The following is a 22759-nucleotide window of genomic DNA, read 5'->3' as shown; positions in this document are numbered from 1 at the left end:
AAATGATAATAAGCTTTTAACCTGACTTTCTGTCATTTTTTTTCTGTTGTTTTCCTAAAATTAGGATAAGTTAAGTGAAGACAAAGGAGAAGGTAGTGACAGAGTTTGAGATGGTTGGATGGTCCTTTGGACCAGCTCTGTGGACATGAGTTTGAGCAAATTCTGGGCAACAGGGAAGGACAGGAGAGCCTGTTGTGCTGCAGTCCACGGGGTTGTAGGAATTGGACACAACTTAGCAACTGAACAACAGCAATGGCATATTCTAATCCATTTAAGATTTATGTGTCTGATTTTGTGGATTTTTGTGACTAACCTTCAAAATAACATTCCTATAGCAGAAGCTGATTAATAGCAATGGCAAATTTAAGGTATACTATTTTATACTTTCAGTGATCTTAGTCCTTCCACTTAAAAAAAAACAAAAAAACTCCATATCAATAAACACTATTGAGAGGGCTTTCACTGTAACCAAAACATCAGCAATGCTTGTTTACGTCACCATTCTCTTGTCTGGGTGGCATAGTGTAGATGATGAGTCATAAAAAATTGAGATTCAAAGCAATTATTTTCCAAACTCCTTGGCACTGAAAAAATCATAGTCATTTGGAAGTATTTAGGACTCTGAATCAAATGCACTTACTATTATATAAAATGCCAGAGTCAAAATACATAATAGTTATCCCTGAATTTCAAGGACAAATCATTTAGCTACAATAATTTTTAAGTCCTTGAGCATTTATTGTAAAGCATACTAAAAATGGGAATATGCAACTGACTATATATCCCCCAACAACACACTGATTTTCAGCTATTTCAATAATGGAATAATCTTAGTGTAGGACTCCTCTGTGACAGAAGCAATCATTCTAAGTGAAGTTTGGATTTAAAGCTATGTCAAGTGGTGAGGAAATTACTAAGTACTTCTGCTAAAAAGTTTCCTTTTTAATCTGTTTCAACTTTGTTTACAATATTCCAAGGGTATTTTATTCCAAAGGTCTTTCATCATAACATATTTTCAGTGTAACATTTATTATTATGTGACAATTCAAGCAGGTAATACATACTGAAGAATTTACAATTCATCAGAGTCAGATGTGAAGTTGTCTTTCTTAGAAAGTGACAACTAAGAGGTGACTAAGGCTCCAAATAATACAACAGTACTTTACATGTAGATAAAACATGTCCTGAAAACAAGACAAAACTAAACAAAATTGGTAGATACAGCATGTTCTAAAAACAACACAAAACTAAACCAAGTTGGTAGGACTCTAAAAGGGCAGATACTTAAAAAAGGATGAGGGCCGGCTGCAATGCCATGTGAAACAACCTTGGACCGAAAAAACTAGGGGAGTCTACATGCTTTGAAAGACGCTTTCTTCATGAACGCCATCAGTGTCCCACAGCAAAGGTCAACTAGAAGTGCTTATAGTGATTCAGACTGGAGAGGGGAACACAGCCTTGTGGATAGGATAAGTATGCACATCCTCGTCCTTCTTTTATTCCACCACAAGATATCTTCTTAATTTGAAAGAACAGTGACACTACTGGCCTTAAGACATTTTCAGAACAGTTTTAATGACCTTATGTGATAGGTGATCAAACCAGTCAATCCTAAAGGAAATCAGTCCTAAATATTCATTGGAAAGATTGATGCTGAAGCTGAAATTCCAATACTTCAGCCACCTGATGTGAAGAACTGACTCATTGGAAAAGACCCTGATGCTGGGAAAGATTGAAGGCAGGAGGAAAAGGGGATGGCAGAGGATAAGAAGGTTGGATGGCATCATCGACTTGATTTACATGAGTTTGAGCACGATCTGGGAGTTGGTGATGGACAGGAAAGGCTGCAATCCATGGAATCACAGAGTCTGACATGACTGAGCAACTGAACTGAACTGTGATAAGTGTAACAATCATTTGAAGGTAGAACTTGATTAATTATATTTATTAAAAATATAACAATGTATATTCTAAATTCACAGGAAATCACTACAAACTTTATAAGAGATATATAAGTAATAAATCAATACTGGAAGCAAAGTGATATACTAAACAATGTTTGTTTAATGCAAAAGAAAGTAGAGCAGAGTATATAAAGATTAAATTCAGTTCAGTTCAATCACTCAGTCGTGTCCGACTCTTTGCGACCCCATGAACCGCAGCATGCCAGGCCTCCCTGTCCATCATCAGCTTCTGGAATTAACCCAAACCCATGTCCATTGAGTCATTGATGCCATCTAACCATCTCATCCTCTGTCGACCCCTTCTCCTGCCACCTTCAATCTTTCCCAGCATCAGGGTCTTTTCAAATGAGTCAGCACATTGCATCAGGTGGCCAAAATATTGGAGTTTCAGCTTCAACATCAGTCCTTCCAATGAACAGCCAGGACTGATTTCCTTTAGGATGGACTGGTTGGATCTTGCAGTCCAAGGGACTCTCAAGAGTCTTCTCCAACACCACAGTTCAAAAGCATCAATTCTTCTGCGCTCAACTTTCTTTATAGTCCAACTCTCACATCTCTACATGACTACTGAAAAAACCATAGCCACGACTAGACATACCCTTGTGGACAAGGTAATGTCTCTGCTTTTTAATATGCTGTCCCTGGGTTGGGAAGATTCGCCTGGAGAAGGGAAAGGCTACCCACTCCAGTATTCTGGCCTGGAGGATTCCATGGACTGTGTGGTCCATGGGGTCCCAAAGAGTGGGACATGACTGAGCAACCTTCACTTTCACTTTCACTAGGTTTGTCATAACTTTCCTTCCAAGGAGTAAGAGTCTTCTCATTTCATGGCTGCAATCACCATCTGCAGTGATTTGGAAGGCCAAAAAAATAAAGTCAGCCACTGTTTCCCTATCTATTTGCCATGAAGTGATGGGACCAGATGCCATGATCTTAGCTTTCTGATTGTTGAGCTTTAAGCCAACTTTTTCACTCCCCTCTTAACACTTTCATCAAGAGGCTCTTTAGTTCTTCTTCACTTTCTACCATAAGGGTGGTGTCATCTGCATATCTGAGGTTATTGATACTTCTCTTGATTCCAGCTTGTACTTCAGACAGCCCATGAATGTACTCTGCATATAAGTTAAATAAATAGGGTGACAATATACAGCCTTGATGTACTCCTTTTCCTATTTGGAACCAGTTTGTTGTCCCATGTCCAGTTCTAACTGTTGCTTCCTGACCTCCATATAGGCTTCTCAAGAGGCAGGTCAGGTGGTCAGGTGTTCCCATCTCTTTCAGAATTTCCCACAGTTTCTTGTGATTCACACAGTCAAAGGCTTTGGCATAGTCAATAAAGCAGAAATAAATGTTTTTCTGGAGCTCTCTTGCTATTTTGATGATCCAGCAGATGTTGGCAATTTGATCTGTGGTTCCTCTGCCTTTTCTAAATCCAGCTTGAACATCTGGAAGTTCATGGTTCAGGTACTATTGAAGCCTGGCTTGGAGAATTTTGAGCATTACTTTACTAGCATGTGAGATGAGTGCAATTGTGCAGTAGTTTGAGCATTCGTTGGCATTGCCTTTCTTTGGGATTGGAATGAAAACTGACCTTTTCCAGACCTGTGGCCACTGCTGAGTCTTCCAAATTTGCTGACATATTGATTGCAGCACTTTCACTGCATCATCTTTCAGGATTTGAAATAGCTCAACTGGAATTCCATCACCTCTACTAGCTTTGTTCGTAATGATACTTCCCTAGGCCCACTTGACTTCACATTCCAAGATATCTGGCTCTAGGTGAGTGATCACACCATCATGATCATCTGAGTCATGAAGATATTTTTTGCGTAGTTCTTCTGTGTATTTTTGCCACCTCTTCTTAATATCTTCTGCTTCTGTTAGGTCCATACCATTTCTGTCCTTTGTCAAACCCATCTTTGCATGAAATGTTCCCTTGGTATCTCTAATTTTCTTGAAGAGATCTCTAGTCTTTCCTATTATGCATACAAAACAACTAGTAAAGTTTTGATTCAACAATATCCATAATAACACTGCATATGAAAGGCTTAAGTATAGTATTTTTAAGACTAAAATTGTCAGATTGGATCAAATGTTGAGATCCATTTCTACATTGTCTGTTAGAAATGCAGCTAATATATACTGTTAAAGATTAGCTAAAAGTGAAAAAATGGAGAAAAAAATGCCTTGAAGTTATCACCCCAAACCTGGACTAGCTATATTAATACCAGAAAAAGTCTGGTGTTATTTGGAATAAAAATGGGACAATGTATCATCATTAAGTGTCAGTTCTCTAATATGGCATAATTATTGTAAATATATAAATATTTGTAACTGCAAAGTATCAAAATAAACGAGGCAAAAAAGAATGTTAGTAAAACAAGTAGGCAATTCAAAAATTATATTTGGAGACATCAACAATCCTTCCCTAGTAACTGACAGAACAAATAGTCAGAAAGTCAAGGAGAGTATAGAAGACTTTAATGCTATCAACCAGAGTCCTAATTGACATTTATAGAACAATCACCCAACAACAATAGAATACACCTTATTCTCAAAGACATATGAATATTCAACAGAACAGACATTAAGCCATTAAAAATATCTCAAACAATTTAAAGAGTAGTAACCACAGCTATATTTTAATAGCATAATAGAATTTAAGTCAAAGAGAAATGTATATTAAAAATTCTCAAATATTTAGATATTAAACATCCTATTTCCAAATAACCCAGGGTTAAAGGGGATGTCTAAAAGAAATTAGAAAATAGTCTGTATCAGATATAGTTAACACATCAAAATATGTGGTATACAACTAAAGCAGTATTTTCTGGGTATTTTATAGTATTAAATATTAATATTAGGAAAGAAGAAATGTCTCAGATCAATAATCTAATTTTTCATCTTAAGAAAGTTGTAAAGAAGAGTAAAGCAAATTAAACCAAAGGAAATAGAAAGAAGTTCTAAAAATTGGAGAAGAAATTAATTAAATTGAATATAGAAAAATAATAATATCAATGCAAGTAATAATATATTCTTTGAAAAGTTCAATAAAATTGACAAACTTCTGTTTACAGTGACCAAGAAAAAAGAAAGAATTTTTTATGAGAATGAAAAATTGCCAATATCAAGAATGGAAAATAAAGGGACATTATTACTGACAGCATCAGCTCTAAGAGGAATCCATTTTTTGGTAAATTGGCTTCAGGGGCAGCCTGTGACCTCAGCATTATCCTAAAGTTGGATTTCTGATTGGTAGATTTGGTGTTCTTAGTTAAATTCATTCCTGGAATTTGGAGAAGACTGAAGAAAATTCTCATGATCACAACTTTGAAAACCTCCATGTTATACAAACAAAAGGAAGATTGGCTGTTCTAGATAAGCAGTTAATTCAATCTGTGATCTTTTATTAGATCTTGGATTAGAACTAACCAATAAAATCAACTAGAAAAATATTCAATGATATATTTGGTGGAAATTGTTTCATTGAACACATGACATATATATTAAAGAACATTTTGTATATCAGGCTTAAATTTTCTCGGTGTGATAATTACATTGCAATTGGATAAAATTTTTTTTTTTAATGAAATACAAACTAAAATATTTTTGTGAAATTTCAAAAACTTAGTTTTAAATAATTGATAAATATGTAATTCAATAGAGAGATTGGAATGGCTATGTACACATTGCTAAATTTAAAATGGATAACCAGCAAGGACTTATTGTATACCACATGGAACTCTGCTCAATATCATGTAGCAGCTTGGATGGGAAGGGGAGTTTGGGGCAGGGGGGGATGGATACATGTGTATGTATGACTGAGTCCTTTCTCCGTTCACCTGAAACTGTCATAGCAGTGTTAATCAGATATACCCCAATACAAAACATGAAGTTCAAGAAAAATTTGTAATTCAAAATATGCACTGTCAGTGTATATATTTAGACAGATAGTGAACAATAAAGGATTTCATATAGTAAACAGTGAAATCTGGAAAATCTAGGTAAAGAATATAAAAATGCAAACTTCTAATTTTTGAAGCCAGTTGCTAAAGAATCTGCCTGCAATGTGGGATACTCGGATTCAATCGCTGGGTCAGGAAGATCCCTTAGAGAAGGGATAGGCTATCGTCTCCAGCTTTCTTGCCTGGAGACGTCCATGGACAGAGGAGCCTGGCGAGCTACAGTCCATCAGCTACAGCTGATGGTGCAGTCAGGCATGACTGAGTGATTAACAGTTTTAATTTGTTTCTTTTTTTTTTCAATGAAATCTGAAAAATCTAGGTAAGGGATATAGGAATATAAACTAATTTTTGAAGGTCACATATATTTATACTAAAATTTGAGTTAAAATAACAACTGTATACAGTACATTCTTATAGTCAGCAGTTTATAAAAAGCCAACTCACTTCACAGTCCTTATAATTATTTTTGATGTCATACTGCTCAAGTGCCTTAGCCATTATGAATCTCAACCCTTCATATTCCACCTGTGTCTCACTCAGATTACAGGTAAAAGTTTTAGTGATTGTGGAGCTACATGGTGTTCTTATTCCTTTCAGTTGAGGATAAAATTCAGTTCCAAAATTCCACCCTGAAGATTAGCATTCTAAATACAAACTAGTAGTTTAATCTTTTCAGAAATCTGAGCCTGAGGCAGAGGAGTTATGTTCAATTCCAGGGAGCAGAAGTAAAAGACGAAGTGGCAGGAAAGAAGGGAGAGACAATACAAGTAGAGATTATTGAATGCCTACCACTAAGTAAGATAAATTGCAGAATACTGTGATTACTCTCGAGAATCCATAATATCTGCATTCAGGATTCTTATATTAGAAGGGATAATACAAATTAATTTATCCACAAATTGCTGAATCCTACTGTTCAAAGTGCGCCCCTTGGGGCATTAACTCCCACATACTTCCAGGTTGTGCAAATGAACCTGCCAAAGAGGCCCTGCACAGCTCAGAGAAGTCCTCAGACAGGAAGTAGGAGGAGCCCAGCCTGGGCAGTTCACAAAACACTGTTAAGTTGTGCACCTGTGAAGATTTTCATGGTTCAAGTAGAGTTAATGGTCACCCTGGGAACAGAAACAAGAGAAAGTGAGGGGAAGAACATGTGAAGGATGGAGCATTGCATATAAGTGTGTGACTGGGGAGGAAGGGATGTGGGTGGCAGAGAATGGATTTATGGAGTCTTTTGTAACATGCAACAGTGGAAGCGATCAGTTGTCATTTCTGAGATTAGGCTGTAAAAAGACTGGTTTCCATCTTGGGTTTCTATCATATTATTTTGGATTTGATCACTATGTTGTGCCATGGAGTGAAGCTGTCCTCGAGAAGTCTCATGTGTCTTGAGGGACTGAGCCCTGCTAACAAGCACATGAGTGCATTTGTAACTGGATTTATTCCACCCTCCCCCACCTTGAGTCTGTAGTTGTGACCATAGCACCAGGTGGCCTACAGCTTGACTATAATTTCAGGACTGATCTCTAGACAGAGGCACTTAACTAAGTCACTCTGATTTCTCATCCCCAGAAACTAGTAGAAGATACATATTTGTTGTTAAAGGCCATTAAATTGGGGGATTACAAAACAGAGACATTACTTTGCCAACAAAGGTCTGTAAAATCTAAACTATGGTTTTTCCAGTAGTCATGTATGGATGTGAGAGTTGGGCCATATAGAAGGCTGAGCACTGAAGAATTGATGCTTTTGAACTGTGATGTTGGAGAAGATTCTTGACAGTCCCTTGGACTGCAAGGAGATCCAACCAGCTAATCCTCAAGGAAATCAATCCTGAGTATTCATTGGAAGGACTGATGCTGAAACTGAAGCTGAAGCTTCAATATTTTGGCCGCCTGATGCGAGGAGCCGACTCATTAGAAAAGACTCTGATGCTGGGAAAGATTGAAGGCAAGAGGAGGAGAAGACAGAAGATGAAATGGTTGGATAGCATCACTGACTTGGTGGACATGAGTTTGAGCAAGCTTTGAGAGATGATGATGGACAGGGAAGCCTGGCGTGCTGCAGCCCATGGGGCTGCAAAGAGACAGACACTACTGAGTGACTAAACAGCGACAACAACAAATTGGGGGAGGGCTATTTCTTACATAGTAGCTTATTTCTTATATATATATATTCTCCTATCTCATCCCCCTTTATGGTCTGTGTCCCAGGCATCATGCCCTAGGCTCTCAAGTGTGCCCTGATTCTCCTCATGTCTAGAGCTTTCAAATAGTGCCACCCAAGTAAAATAATTGTCTTTCATATTAATACTTCAAGTTAATTGCACTTGTTCTCTAAAATCTGAACTGCTTATCGCATGCCTCATGCCATACTTTAAAAATGTTCTCCATTTTCTTAATGGAACCTTTCACAATTTAGAATTATATTTTTGTATGATTATTTGGCAAATGTCTGAGTTTGCCAGTTGGATTGTAAGCTTACTAAGGCAAGGTTTCCCTTTTTTGTTTTTTAACTCTAGCACTCAACATAGTGCTTGACACAGTTCTTGATCAGTATGTATTTTTCAACTAACATATGATTATTATGAGAGGCATGGTGCAAAATTTTCACTATTTACAGATATATTGCCTGGAAATTATATTAATTAATAAAAAATAAATAAGTAATGTGTTAAATTGGCCATCAAATTACATATCAAAATTAATTTTTCTAATAAAATTAATAAATAAGAAATATCATAGAAGGAAACAATTCTCTGTTGCAATAGAACAAAAATTTAAATATTTAGAAATAACTCATCCAACAAGTTTTATTCAACAGGTAAAATAGTGAAGCATTATGGATAGTCTTTAATATAAGACAACTAATGGAAGTAAATACCTTGATCTTGCATGGGAAGAATACATATCAGAAAGTTGTCCTTCTATTAGTCATGTGACATATTAACATAGTGTTAATATAGTGATTTAAAATTAACAGTCCAAAATTGCAATTACTTTTGTACCATCCTTATAATTCTATAAATATATATAGTTTTCAACTTTCACTATTAGAATCAACTATGAGTTTAAATAGAATTGTTTAGCAGGGAGGGTTATGGGGGAAGTTTCTGCTGTTAGAGAGTGCTGATACCTGCTATTTATAGGAGATTATAAATAACTTGTTTTCTTTAGACTAAATTCTTATTAAAAGTATGAACTTAATTTGTACGAGCTCAGATTTTTAATAAGGATTAATAGAAATCATTAATAGAAAGTTCATAGCAGACTGACAAACAACTTATAATCTGTTTGTTTCTGCAATTGTTATTATAAAGTGAAGTCACTCAGTCGTGTCCAACTCTTTGCGACCCCATGGACCGTAACCTACCAGGCTCCTCTCTCCATGGGATTTTCCAGGCAAGAGTACTGGAGTGGGTTGCCATTTCCTTCCCCAGTTGTTATTATAGTTAACTCTTATAGTTAGCATTGCTGCTGCATTGTCAAATCTGATTAGCTATTTCTGTTAAGCATTTTTTCTGAGTGGTAAATGAGTACATAGTGTCTTTGAAAAGTGTCTCTCATTAGAAATACCCCAAGATTCTTGTCAGGAGTTTAGTTTCTTGTGAATCCCATTAGAGTATTTGGAATTGAGGACCTGGAATGCATATTTTAAAAAGAAACCCAAGTGATTTTTCACCCACACTCAAGTTATAATTTGTAAAATTCACCGCATTAGCTTGTGAATTAAAGTTACATTCTCTGTGGGATTTCTATTCTACACCCAATTTAAATCTAGGATATGTCTATTTCTAATTCATTTCAAGCCAATTAACTTTCCTTATTTACTAATAAAATTCACACTTACTTTATTAGTGTATTTTTCTTACTTAATTAAAAAAAACCACTTTTAATGTGGATGCATTAATCAAAGCATTCATTTTAATTAATGATAAACTGAATTCCAGAAAATTGGTATGTGATTTTAATAAAATTAATTATAATGAAGTTAAAATAATCACCTTTAAGAATGTGCATTTGCTTCTAGTAGGGATTAGATTTCAACTGCTATTTACATATTTCCATACATAACTCAGAGAACTGCAATGTATGTTAGGTAAACCCTGATTGTTACTGTTTTTGCTGTTCCTTCACTGTGATAATACTATGCCTAAAAGGAATGTGAGACTTAGGGGTTTGAAATGGCTGAAAGTGAAAGTCGCTCAGTCCTCAGTCCTATTCAGCTCTTTGCGGCCCCATGGACTGTAGTCCAGGCTTCCCTGGTGACTCAGAGGTTAAAGCGTCTGCCCGCAATGTGGGAAGCCCAGGTTCAATCCCTGGGTTGGGAATATCCCCTGGAGAAGGAAATGGCAACCCACTCCAGTATTCTTGCCTGGAGAATTCCATGGAGGGAGGAGCCTGGTAGGCAACAGTCCATGGGGGGAATTCTCCAAGCCAGAATACTGGAGTGGGTAGCCCTTCCCTTCTCCAAGGAATCTTCCCAAGCAAGGGATTGAACCCAGGTCTCCTGCATTGCAGGCAGATTCTTTACCAGCTGAGTCACAAGGGAAGTCCTTGAAATGGCTAAGGGCATCAGTTATCTCTTCATTCAAAAATCACATTGAAATTACAGAATAATCACAAAATAAAATAAACAGTCAAAGACTTGGAGGTCCTGAAAAATCAGGAGGAGTCCCTTGTAAAACTAAATTATTGAGTTATTTCTAAAGGATACAGAACCAACAAGATCAGATTGACTTTAGGGGATAACTTAATCTGAAGCTTGATAAAGGCAAAATTAAGAAACTTCAAAATAATTGTGATTCCAAATATCCTAAAATGCATTAGGTCAAGAAATAGTTGGGAAACTAGAGAAGATTGTCTTATAGCCAAGTATGAAATATATTACTTGTGCCAGTTACCTCTTAACATTTTATGTATCTAGAGAATTTGTCCCCAGAATACCCTCCCAAGAGATCAAGTATGGCAGGTTCCCAGAGTGTTGAAGCTGGAAGGAGAAACTAAGAGGCACTTAGGAAAACTTCTGATGATTAACATATAAATGGCTATTTCTTCCTGCTCAACAGAAAAGTGAGACCAGACTCAAAATCATAATTGCAACCACAGCTAGAAATCACGTAAAGTAAAAGTGCATCTGCTGTTTGGAAAAGAAAGAAACATTTAGTGTTGCGCTGAGTGAATAAAAATAAGCCACTTCAACTGCTAATATTGATCAGTGTTAACTATTGTTATAAATTTACACGGAAAAATCCATAATGACCAAACATCCGGGGGGACATAGAAAAGGAGCTCTAGCTGGAGCAAGTGAAAGATCTATTAACGAAATAAATTAATAGAAAAAAAACACAAATAATAAGTATCTTTATTTAGTAGTTTTGAGAAGGTAGCATTTCTGCAAAACATGAATATTAAAATTTTTAAAGGGAGCTTAGAAATTTAAAACAGATGCAAATGCAGCCTCAATAATGTGGATCCTACTGAGGAACGTTGCTGTTTGGTCACTAAGTTGTGTCCGACTCTTTGAAACCCCACGGACTGCAGCACGCCAGGCTTCCCTGTCCTTCACTACCTCCCAGAGTTTGCTCAAATTCATGTCCATTGAGTCAGCGATGCTGTTGAACAATCTCATCCTATGCCACCTTTGGAACAGATATAAGAGAAAAAGGATCAGGATACATGTGAAACAATCCTGCCCTGAAGAAACTGTGTCTCCGTGTCCCGGAGGACTCTTTCTTCCTGAACCTCACTGGCCTCTCACAGTGAAGGTCTAAATATCAACTAAGAAGTGCTTATTGTGATGCAGACTGAAGAAGGAAAAAAATAAAGAGGGAATTACATCATAATAAAACCTGGATTTACTCTATATTAAAAGTTATTAGAAAGACAGAGACATCACTGTGCCTACAATGGTCCATATAGTCAAAGCTATGGTTTCTACCATAGTCATGTACACATGTAAGAGCTGGACCGTAAAGATGGCTGACTGCTGAAGAATTAATGATCTCAAGCTGCAGAGCTGGAGAAGACTCCTGAGAGTCCCTTGGATAATAAAGAGATCCAACCAGTCAATCCTAAAGGAAATCAACCCTGAATATTCATCGGAAGGACTGATGCTGAAGCCGAAGCTTCAATACTTTGGCCACCTGATGCAAAGAACAGACTGATTGGAAAAGACCAGATGCTAGGAAAGATTGAAGGCAGATGGAGAAGGAGGTGACTGAGGATGAGATAGTTGAATGGCATCATCAACTCAATGAACATGAGTCTGAGCACACTACAGGAGATAGTGAAGGACAGGGCAGCCTGACATGCTTCAGTCCATGGGGTCGCAAAGAGTCAGACAGGACTTAGTGACTGAAAAACAACAATAAAAATTATCTACCAATGCCCCTTTATATATTGGCTTCCCAGGTGGCAGTAAAGTCATAAACAGCCCACCTCCCAATGCAGGAGACATAAAAGAGGCAAATTCCATCCTGAGTTGGGAAGATCCTCTGGAAGAGGAAATGACAACCCACTCCATTATTCTTGCCTGCAGAATCCCAGGAACAGAAGAACCTGGCAGGTTATAGTCTATAGGGTCATAAAGAGTTGAACAACTTGTGTCTAAGACATGAATATCATTCAGCCTATTCAAGCAACTATAATGTCTGCACACATAGAATAAAGGCACTAAAATATTCTTACTAAATTTGGATAAATGGCAACCATATGGATTATGAGCCAATGAATACATTATATGAAAAAAAAAACAGTTCCCAAGAAGACATTGATGTTTAAAGAAGTAACTAAAAACTAAGAAAAAAATTAGCTAAGCCTTCAATCAAGAAGATAACATAAGAATAATTTTCCCAAGTCATAAAAAGTTTCTAGAATAATTCGGCAGAAACTTTGCTTAAAACAAGCAAGTAAAGTGAAAGTGCTAGTCACTCAGTTGTATCCAACTCTTTGCAACCCTATGGACTGTATAGTCCATGAATTCTTCAGGCCAGAATACTGGAATGGGTAGCCTTCCCCTTCTCCAGGGGTTCTTCCCAATCCAGGGATCAAACCTAGGTCTCCTGCATTGCAGGCAGATCCTTTACAAACTAAGCCACAAGGGAAGCCCCTGCAGAAAACAAGCAAGCTATATTCTATTTATTCTCTCACAGTGCTGGAGGCCAGATGAAAGTCAGTACTACTTAATGGAAATCATGGTGGCGGCAGGACCATGTTTCCTCCAGAGACTCTAAAGGAGAATGTTTTCCTTGATTCTTCTAGTTTCCTGTACTGTAGGCATCCTGGCAAATGTGGTCCATTGCTCCAATCTTCAAGGCCAGCATCTTTAAGTATCTCTTGGCTTCATCTTCACGTTGCCTTTCCCCCATCTGTGGAAAATCTGAGTCCTTCTTGCAAGGATACATGTGATGGCATTTAGGGCATGCTGGTGGCCCTAGTGGTAAAGAACCACCTGCCAATGAAGAGACATAAGAGGCACAGGTTCGAGTCGTAGGTCAGGAAAATCCATTAGAGGAGGGCATGGCAGTCCACTCCAGAATTCTTGTCTGGAGAATCCCATGGACAGAGGAGCCTGGTGGGCTATAATCCATGGGATTGCAAAGAGTCAGACATGACAAGCAATTTCGTACACATACTCACAGTAATCTATCATAATTTTTTATCACAAGATCTCAATTTATTCACTTCTGCAAATACTCTTGTCTTTTTGCAATATAAGGTCACATTCACAATCTCCAGGGATAAGAATATGTGTTTTTTGGGGCAGACATTTTTCAGCCTACTATGATGCAGCAGTATTGATAGATTCTCAGTGAAATAATATTTCAATTTTAACTAGCATTGAACGTATTTAATATTTACTTTCAAAATATCTTAATGAACATAGGAGAGGATTAGAAAAATGTTTCCTTCAACTGAGAATGTGTATTTATAAGAAAGCTTCACCATCATTCTTCACTCAGGTCCTATGATAAGACAGGTAATGCAAATGAATAAACTTTGAAACCTCTGTACAAATAAATGTTGCTAAAAATCTACTGTTTCTACTGGAGCCTCAAGGATGTCAAAATATCATTCTGATGAAATTATAACAAACTAACAAGAGGGCAATTATTGAGAGACTAATAACAGTAAATTTTTAAAAAATCTTTTATTTCTTAGAATTAGTTATCAAGATGAACAAAAGTCCTGTGTTACTAGAGCTGAATATTGGGAGAATTAGAAAAAAATAGAGTACTGGTCATATTTTAAAGTCTACCCTGAATTAGGCCTGAGGAACTAGAATTCATGTTTATGGAGTAAAATTCCATAAATAGTGATCAAAAATACATACATACATAAATGAATAAATAGATACTTCTTCAAATATCAAACTAAGCTTCCATACTGTTCATTAATCTTACTGAATGAGCACCTGATCCTCAGAGAAATGGTCTCAATATCATCAAGTTGCAGCAGCTGCCATTCCAAGGAAAATAAACAAGAGAGGAAGAAAACATTCTCTATTTATGGGAGTATTTTAAAAGAACATCCATCAGAAGTTCTGTGGCTTGAACAAGTACAAAAATATATCTATTATATTTAACTGGAATAGGGCAGAGTGAATCAGTTTCCCAGTTCTGAAATGTTAAAGGGAAGACATTTCATTCTATTTCTTCCTGGCTTTTCTACACAAAAAAAAAAAAAAAGATCCACTCTTGACAGACGGCAGCAGTAGAAGACCTTGTTACAACGTACAGTCATCTGGTGAATGACTTTGATTACACTGGGTCCTGGTGCTGTGAAAATCAGGTTAAAAAAATATAAGAATCGTTTCTTTCCAGTAAGGAAAATGCCAGTAAATTCTCTCATAGAAGAATAAAAATTCATTCCTATGAAAGTGAGAGAAAAAGCTTAAGCATCCTTATTTTCTAAGAGGTAAAGGCTTTAACAAGAAATGGATTTTTGTTGTTGTTGTTTTTTGAGATTTAAAAGATATTCTTTCTCTATTTTTTCTTTTTTCTTAACTATATCAACCTGAAATTTTATGTAAGAATAAATTTATCTTTAGTTCTTTGAATTGAGTCTGTTTTAGGAACAGCAACAACAAAAGTTCTTTACAAAAGACACCTCGGTATCATTAAGATTTATAGGACTGAGCTCCATAAGTGTAGGATTGATGTTTTTTGGAAATGTATAGAAATTCCACAGCCTAGAGAAGGGCCTGCCCCTAAATCAGAGCTCAATAAATTTTGTTGAATGAATTAATGATAATTGATACTTAGTTTGGACTAAATGACCCTTAGGTAAATTAAAATTATTAAAACAGATTGTTTTATTACTAACTCAGCTCTGTCTCTCTGGGGCCCAGTGAATATTAGATAATATATATTCTGGGACTATGGTAATGCATTTCTAGATGGTATCCTATTTCTCAATAAAGTATATCCTTGTGGTTAAGCGGTTTTCATTGCTTTAAACAATGAAAACCACTATGGGAAAATGATTAGTGTTGAACTACTCAGTTCATGGTACACTATTATTAGAAGCATTGAAAACTATGCCGAAATTCATAGGCTTAAAAACTTAACTTGATGAATAAAAAATTAGATTGCTTCAGGAAATAAACCAGGACTAACATTTCAGTTCAGTTCAGTTGCTCAGTCATGTCTGACTCTTGGCAACTATTTATTTAAAAGGATATTCTTTTTCCCAAACTGCAATACAGACAGTAATTTGAGCTATTGGTTGTTCGCTTAAAAGTGAATGTGTGTTGTATTTTGTTTATTAACAGAATGTGCATTAAAATATTTTCCCTCAGACCTAATCTCTTATTAATGAATTTATCATGATTATATCTAAAATATTAATTTTATTGATTATGGTTTTTTAATCTGCCTGTTAGCCAGTGAAATAATTTCCAAGTCATTGCTAATGTGAAAATGGGCCCAGTCTCACAGTTATTCAAAAACAAGCCCATAAAGTCTTAAAGTATAACTCCAGTGATCTTAATTCTGAAGTATACAAAAGCCTGAAAAATTAGGCCCCAAACTGGGCATATTAGAGAGACATATCACACTATGAAGTTTTCTCCAAATAAAAATTTAGAACTTTTCAAATATACCCACACACACAGATGGGAGTAGGGGTAAGATGGAACTAGAGAACCTCTTTAGAAGGGTAGTTTATGAGATAGAAAACATTTCATTAATTTTTTTTCTATAAATAAAAAGACTTACGTTGAACTCACTGCTGCTTTTAAAATGTTTATAACATCGCCAACTTTTTTTCATAAAATGAGACATATGATTATATGTATTAGAAATGTTGGAAAAGGTATAGTAAATAAATAAGATTTGTTGATAGTTACTGATTTTAAGAATTTCTTTTTCTCGTTCATTTCAAGTATACTTATTTCTCCTGTAGATTGCTAGGCTCTTCTGTCTATCCCATGGACTGTCTATCCCACCAGGCTCCTCTGTCCATGGGATTTCCCAGGCAAGAATACTGGAGTGGGTTGTCATTTCCTTCTCTGGGCAAACTTCCTGATCGAACTCAGTTCCCCTGAATAGCAGGCAGATTCTTTATAGTCTGAGCCACTGGTAACTAGAAATAAATAACTTTATTTAAAATTTTAAAAAATAAAACCTATAAGAATTTTTAAGGTAAAATTATTAGAAATATTTTGGTATGAAAGTCTCCTCCATAGAATATCAGAATATATGAAATCCCACTGTGATACATTTATTTGGAAAAAGCAGAGAGTAACTTCTTGAAAATAAAATAAAGAAAAAAGGCATAAAGTATTATTTTCAACTTCAAAATATCTTATTTGTTAACAAAATTATTGAAAATAACAAGAGTACAAGGAGAGATAAGCAAATGTATTAGTAACAGAAATAGTGTCAAACTTTTATTTTTCAAATAAATGCATTCATAAAGTTCTTAAATTGTGTGATAAATTGTAGGAGCTTTAGGAATGCTTGTCCTTGCTGTTGATTTTACTGCTGTTTTTTATTTAAGTTATAAGCATTTTTAGATTTATCTTATGTTTAAATGCCTAAAGAATTAGAATATATCATAAACATATCATTAGAAAGAACTCTAATTTGAATGACAGTTTGGTTATTCACTACTATCCATTTTGAGCAGATTTTTAAATTATTCAAATAGAAAACTTATTAGACAGTATATTTCCTGAGATATATTCTTGTTAATAAACTAAGTTACAGCAATTTAGTCATATTAATATAATATGCAATGTTTGTAATATTATGGTTGAGCACTATATGAAAAAAATACACTTTAAAATATTATAAAACCGCTTGAAAAGACAGAGGAAAAATATTACCTTTTCCTAAACTTAAAATTAGAAAACAGAGAAAGGGTAAATGTTTATTTAGATGCCCACAAATAAAAGTATTGGAAAAGAAATAAATTTGAATCCTAACTATGCATTGTGTGTTGTGCCTCAATGAATTGTGCGTTCTGTTGCTTCAGTTGTGTCTAATTCTTTGTGATCCTTTGGACTATAGCTTGCCAGGTTCCTCTGTCCATGGAATTCTCCAGGCAAGAATACTGGAGTCAGTTACCATGCCCTCCTCCAGGGAATCTTCCCAACCCAGGAATTGAACCAGTGGCTCCTGCATTTCCTATTCTACAGGCAGATTCTTTACCACCGAGCCACTGGGTGAAGCTCCAACTATACATTATGTCAGGTATTATATATAAACATAAGAGGTATTATTAAGATATGCTGAATATTCTAAAACTATTAGTTTTATAATGAAGCAACAACAACAAAAAGCTCAAGTTATACACGTGATGGAGAATGAGTCAACTCAAAGCTCAAAAATGAGTTATTTAAGATCTGAATGAGGGTGAAAAAAGTCAAGCTGAATGCAATCTCTACTACAACAGAGGTGATAATTATTATGGGACTAAGATGGAGAGATGATTATTATATCAGGGGATTTAGTTAGGCTTTAGAATGAAGGAGGGAGCATCTGAAATGAAATTTGAGGCGACAATACCATCAGGGAGAAATTTCAGTGAAATACAGCTGTAGAATGTGCATTAATCAAAGGGGAAATGCATACACATGGAAAACATGTTGGGAAAGGGAAAACAATTGTTGAGGGTTTCTTTGTTTTTATTATAGATGCTAGTTGTTATAAAATGCTCCTAGGAAATTAAATGTGAAATGAAAAATTTTGTCACTAGATGGGAGACTAGACTAAATGTAATCTCTAACATACAGTACTTTAATGTCTGTAAGGTTGCATTCTAAGTGTTTCTCAAGAATTAATTTATTCTTGACAACAGATATGAAGATCTACATATACATATCTCCACTTTATGTATGAGGAACAAAGACCCAGAGATGCTGAATAACTTGCTGAAGTAAACGCAGTCTAAAAAAGGCAGATGTATTAAGTTCACCCAAATATTCTGACCTCAGATGTCTGCTCTTATCAATTACACTTAAATATAGCTTCTCCAATTTTTAAGTGTGATGTCCTTGAACAAATATAATAACACTTCAAATTTTCATTGTTGTTCCAATAAGAATTCAGGTTATGCCATTTGGTGTAAAATTTTATTTTTCCAAGGATACCAAATTTACTAGGATTCTTATAAATATTCTTAAATGCTTATTCTCAATAGCCTCTCTCTTTTAGTCTTAAACCCAAATATGTAATGTGAGTGCAAAAATGACAAACTCTTTTTATTTGAAGATTAGGGAACATGCATGTAAGTAAGGCTGTATTTAGAAATTCATCATTCTTGCTCTAATTTAATGAAAAATATTTATTGATAAACAGCAGACTCATTGTTGCCAGAATTCAGTGAAATAAAGTCTATGAATAAAAATAAGCAATCTGAAATATATGTATATTATACATGCCGGGCACTAAAGAATATATGGATTTGATTCAAATCATGCTTTTTTTTTTTAAGTCTTGGATTGGACTATTTTTGTTCATTTACATTTAAATCTACTTTAGGAAAAATATATTATTTATTGAAAAAGTGCTTGAGTCTATTCAGCAGTCAAATTCAGAAAAGTTGACAAAATTTGCAAACATTGATTTAAAAGAAAAATCACCCAATAGTTCTTTTGAAGAGAGGCACAACAAATGTTTGGATCTGACAGTTGGATTCTGTCAGTTTTAGTAATTGTTTTCTTAGACCATCCTGAGATCACTGATATTAACTACATCCTGAGGTCTGGAAAGTGAATGTTTGTCAGCTGCCCAATTTGTTCTGAAAATGTTAGCTCTCAAGAGAAATCTCCGTCTTTCAGACCTGTCTTTTTTCACATCAGCCTCTAGCTGCCAGTGCCAAAGTATGTATACATTCCTGAAAGTGAAAGTTGCTCAGTCATGTCCGATTCTTTGTGACCCCAGAATTCTCCAGACCAGAATACTGGAGTGGGTAGCTATTTCCTTCTCCAGGAGTTCTTCCCAACCCAGGGATTGAACCCAGGTCTCCCACATTGCAGATGGATTCTTTACCAGCTGAGCCACAAGGGAAGCCAAAGAATACTGGAGTGGGTGGCCTATTCCTTCTCCAGCAGATCTTCCCAACCCAGGAATCCAGCCGAGGTCTTCTGTATTGCAGGCGGATTCTTTACCAGCTGAGCTACCAGGGAAGCTGGTATATATTCCTAAGAGATGCCAAAGATCCTATATCTCCTCATTAGCTAGAAGGGAATATCAGAGAGTTTCTCTCTCAATCACACACACACACGTACACACACATAGCTTGTGTTCCGTAAATTGTGAATATGGCATAGTATTTGCAACATTGCTTATCTGATTTCTTCTTAAAGTTTTCAACTTTTACAGAATATCAATGGCAGGCATTTTGTGAAATAATCAAAACACGCCTTTAACGTCTTTGGTCTGACACAGAGTAAGTTGTTCTTTTTTTGAAATGCAGCTTATTCTATCTAACTCTTCTGTTACTCCATGTCTTTTATGAGCTTTTCCTCCTTCAAATCCCTCCCTCCTGCTGCGATGACACTTAAATAAAGATCTGAAAAGCTCACACATGACATGTATGTTAATATCTTACTAACTTCAAAGTAGTTCTTATTTTGTGTCTGCTTTGCATGTTCCATCATCATATATGCTAGAGCCTCATCTTTTGCTTTCTGAACAATCAACATTTTTGACCATAGATGTGTGAGTTTATATCTAGACTCTCTATTCTGAAGTACATGTAGTAAAATTGGAGTGATACAGAAAAGATTAGCATGGCCCCTGTGCAAGAATGAGATGCAATTTGTGAAGCATTCCATAGTTTTAGGGCTTCCTTGGTGGTCCAGATGGTAAAGAATCTGCCTGCAATGCAGGAGACCTGGGTTCAATCCCTGGGTCAGGAAGATCCCCTGGAGAAGGGAATGGCAACCCACTCCAGTATTTTTGCCTGGAGAATCCCATGGACAGAGGAGCCTGGTGAGCTACAGTCCATGGCGACACGACTGAGCAGCTAACACTTTCACTTTCTCTATTCTGTTTGTTTATCCTTATGCCAATATTACACTGCTTTAATTATAGTAGCTTTATAATTAGTCTTAAGATTATATAGGGAATGCTCTTTTCCAAAATTGTTTAGCTATATTAGATCATTTGCATTTATATATAAATTTTAGAATGTTTGCTTATTTCTTCACACAAAAAAAACTGCATTAAGTCTACAGAGCAACAATTAAGTCTCTATTTTAGTCTTTTTTTCTAATTTATCTCAGTAATGCTTTATAATTTCTAATTCTCAGCACTTAACATATATCGGATCAAATATATCACAAAATATTCATGTTTGTTGATGCTACACTAAATGACATTTTTTAAATGTTCAGTTTCCAGTTTTTTTTTTGCTAGAACACAGAAAGACAATTGACTTTCATATATTGATATTGTACTGTTTTCTTGCTAAACAAATTTGCAAGTTCTAATAGCTTTTTTAATAGATTACTTAAGATATTCAATGTATACAAACATGTCTACTGTGAATGAAGACAGTTTTACTTTGTTTCTATCCAGTTTGCATAGTCTTTATTTATTTTGCTTACTTAAGTCCACAACTAGTAATTCTAGATCATTATTTAATAGAATTAGTGAGACTGGAAAAAACCTTGTGTCCAATCATAAAGTCAGTTTTATAATTTCACCATTATATACAACATTAGCTATTTCTTTTCTAGTTTAGAAAGCTATTTTTCATTCCTAGTTTTTACTGTGTAGGTCTATGATGCATTCTGAGCCAATTTTCTGTTTGATTAAGGTAAAGATTGAGGTTATTTATTTGTTTCATATGGATATCTACTCATTCCGAAAGAATTTGTTCTAAAAACATCCCTTTCTCCACTGGTATTTTTGTTGAAAATTAAGTAATCATTTATGAGTGTATATATATCCTGATCTTCTGTTACATTAATCTATATTTCTATATTTACACCAGTAGCATACCAATGTGATGAAGTAGATTTATAGTCAGTCTCAAAATCAGGTGCATGTGTTCCGACATTGGTTTTCTCTTTGAAAATCATTTAGGTTTTTCCAGGTTCTTTGCATTTTCACAAAATATTTAGAATCATTTGTCAATTGCTACAGAATAATAAATATTTTCTTCCATATTAATTTAGATTCTATTTAAAGTACATTTTGATTTATTGATGATGCTATTTGGAAAAATACATTTAATACAAATATTCTCATGACTTCTTATAATCATCATCATACTACACACAATGTATATAACAAATAAAACATATACAACAAAACAAGCGAGTTTTGTTGGTCATAGTCATTGGTATGAAATATTATGATTCATCAAATGACAATGAAGTGTTTCTTGAATATAGGTCAGATGATGATGCAAGGGTTTGTTCAGGCTTCTATGGGTTTCCAGTGGTTAAGATACAGAGGTTCTAATGCAAGGGGCAAAGGTTTCATCCCTTGTCAGGGAACTAAGATCCCACATGCTGCATGGCACAACCAAAATTTTTTTTTAAAATTTAAAAAATGAAACTATGGAGATAATTGAGAATACCCCCACACCTTTGAAAAGATAATATAAAATATCATTTTTAGAGGACTCTAATAAGGAAAGATACATTCATATAAAATTAAGCAAAATAGAAAAATTAAACTAGCAGAAGAAGTTATCACTTTCTTAGGGAAAAAAAGCATATACAGATGAAAAGAAATAAATGAGGAACATTGAAATTGTAGTTCTCACTATAATGTGGGAGAGGTAAGCAAGAAATATTTCACAGAAACAATGGACCTCCTGGCTTACATAATCTCAGTTAAACTTGTCCTAGCACAACAGTTTAAAAATCCTAACTCAAACACATAGCTTTTAGATACTGTTGAAAATTCATTTGGTGGGAGTATGGATAAACTGACTTTCAATTAATGAAATTACTATAACAATTCTTTCATAGATACTTAGATTTAATGTATCCAAGCATTTTTGCCTGTTTGGTACTTCTTATAACTTTTAATTTATCCATTCCAATACGTGGAAATTGAGTTAGAAAACACTCATACTCATTAGAGGTAACATACATAGCATTCCAAATTTTATTCTATGGGTAGGTTTGAAACTTTGCTTTTGTTATTATTTCTTTCTTTTGTCTTTGCAATTTGACTTAACTCATTAATAAAATGTTTTAAACTTAACTGCACTTCCTATAGTCTCTTAATTTTTCTTTACAGTTTATTTGATACATTTTTTTCCCCAAAAACATAGGTTGGTTTAAATTTAAATTATCAAATGTGACATTCATTCTTGTTAAACCATTTGGGAATTAAAAATGACTGTGCCCATTGACTCATCT

At 35.2% G+C, this 22759-nt stretch overlaps 1 non-coding gene across 1 annotated transcript; it reads left to right on the top strand.

Annotated features, from left to right (window-relative positions):
* Positions 1 to 20114: 20114 nt before the first annotated feature.
* Positions 20115 to 20218, top strand: LOC122454641. The gene has a single exon (XR_006273461.1). It is a non-coding gene; the product is annotated as a U6 spliceosomal RNA (small nuclear RNA).
* The last annotated feature ends 2541 nt before the right edge of the window (positions 20219 to 22759 follow it).

This window comes from Cervus canadensis, chromosome 16 (genome assembly GCF_019320065.1).
Source record: "Cervus canadensis isolate Bull #8, Minnesota chromosome 16, ASM1932006v1, whole genome shotgun sequence".
Lineage (NCBI taxonomy): Eukaryota > Metazoa > Chordata > Mammalia > Artiodactyla > Cervidae > Cervus > Cervus canadensis.
The sequence above is the reverse complement of the archived record's forward strand: the minus strand, read 5'-3'. Positions and strand labels throughout refer to the sequence as shown.